The sequence below is a fragment of the Sardina pilchardus genome, chromosome 24, assembly GCF_963854185.1.
Source record: "Sardina pilchardus chromosome 24, fSarPil1.1, whole genome shotgun sequence".
NCBI classification, from domain to species: Eukaryota; Metazoa; Chordata; class Actinopteri; order Clupeiformes; family Clupeidae; genus Sardina; species Sardina pilchardus.
In genome coordinates, this window is record NC_085017.1 from 27,078,670 (window position 1) to 27,080,623 (window position 1,954).

Genomic DNA, 1,954 nt, shown 5'->3' on the forward strand with positions numbered 1-1,954 from the left:
TCTCATATTTTTGAGTATCTGTTTCACCACTTGCAGTTTGTTTTTTTCCCCTGGTTTTCAGTGCTGAGCTGATGCAAGCTTGTTTGTCCTCACATATTGCAAAGGATGTGTCATTACCATTGCAGATTCAGAAACACCTACATCCATTGACTTCTACCACATGACAGTTTATGAGCATTGTGTGGGTGTTAAATGGTTTTGGCAGTCGCTTATATTGACCACATCTAAAAATACTACTACTACTAATAATAATAATAATCTGTAAAATGCTTTCTTTTAGACACATAAATGTAAAAAAAAAAAAAGAAAAAAACTCAAACGCAACGTAAAACAATAAAAGCTGTATCAGGAGGGGCGAATCTGTTTTGTGTTTGTTGTGGAGTCACCTCGACGATTAGTGGCAGCTCTGCACCTGGAGTGGTGGCATCCTGCCCAAAACAGGCTCAGCACAAGACACTTCCCAGACGCTCCTCATTCTACTGTACACACACACACACACGCACACACACACACACACACACACACACACACACACACACATATGCTCGAACAGAGAGAGAGAGGAAGAGAGAAAAAGACCACCATATACGCCATTATCACCCCTACCATTTGCATTCATTTCAAATACGTTTTGAAATGGGCCCACTGCTAAGTATAATGAGGCAGGGCTGGGGACGATTCTCTTGGTGTTGTGACACAGAGCATGATTTACTTACAGTAATTGCAAGCGAGCAAAATGTCTCGAAAGTCAAATTGAAGAATACAGAGGTGTGAGTTGGAGGGAGACCATTACTTTTTCCTGAAAACAATTAGATTCAGAATGGCTGCTTTTGTTTGCTGATAACATCATGTCATATTGGTCTACCACAGACATAGCAGATACCACAGATAGTATCAGTTAATTTAGTCCATATAATTCACACTTTGTAAAACCATTAAGGATAGCTTCTACTGCAGTGGTAAGCAGTCATTTTTATTCATCAGCCACACAGCCTAATCTGACATACCTTTTGATTGATGGTGTGTGAATTACACAATCTGTGTAGGCTGTGTGGTGAAAGGGCAAGGACAGTGTGGCTTTTGAAAACGACTGAATAGCTGGAATCTGAGAAACACTGGAACAACATGGCCAAGCAAGACACTGAGGACTGATTGAAGCAAGGCTCCATTCTGCTGGCGGCCGGGCTGACGACTCCAACACAAGGAGCCATAGAGGAGAGCCCACACATAAGCTCTACAGCAGTGGATCTAAAGGCTCTTCGGTTGGCGAGAAATGTTAGTGCTTGTGCTTGATTAGTGATAAAGGTAAGGTAAGGTAATGTTTATTTATATAGCGCATTTCACGTGCACTGAGTGCAACCCAAAGTGCTTTACACACAACACTGATACAAATGGAGTGGCGTAGTCGCCAGCGTACCCGTGACGACATGAAACAAACAAACAAATTTACTAAATAACAAGTCACAGACAAAAGATACCGGACGGAGTGGCGTAATCGCCAGCGTACCCGTGACACCTAAACACACAAGAATTTACTACTAGATCATACCACATACCACATATAAAAACCTGATCCTCTACTCAGGTGATGGGTTCAGCTCCTTACAGACATCTCTATACAGTGTGGAGCTTTACGCTCAGTTTCTAATAGATAAGGAGGCGTTCAGGTTGAAAGAGAGAGGACCAGACTACAATATGAAACTGGCAAAGTTTCAGGTTGACAGGACTCTGTTGATCATGTTTTACCGTTCCTTTGTTGAGTCTGTGCTTAACTTCTCTTTTATCTGTTGGTTTCAATCTCAAAATGTCAAAAACAAAAATCTATTGTCCAGAGTGGTCAACATCAGCAGCAAAATAATTGGTTTGGAACAGGAAACCTTGCAGGATACACGCAATAAAAGGTTGTACAATAAAGCAAAATCTATCCTGTCTGATAGCTCCCACCCACTATACC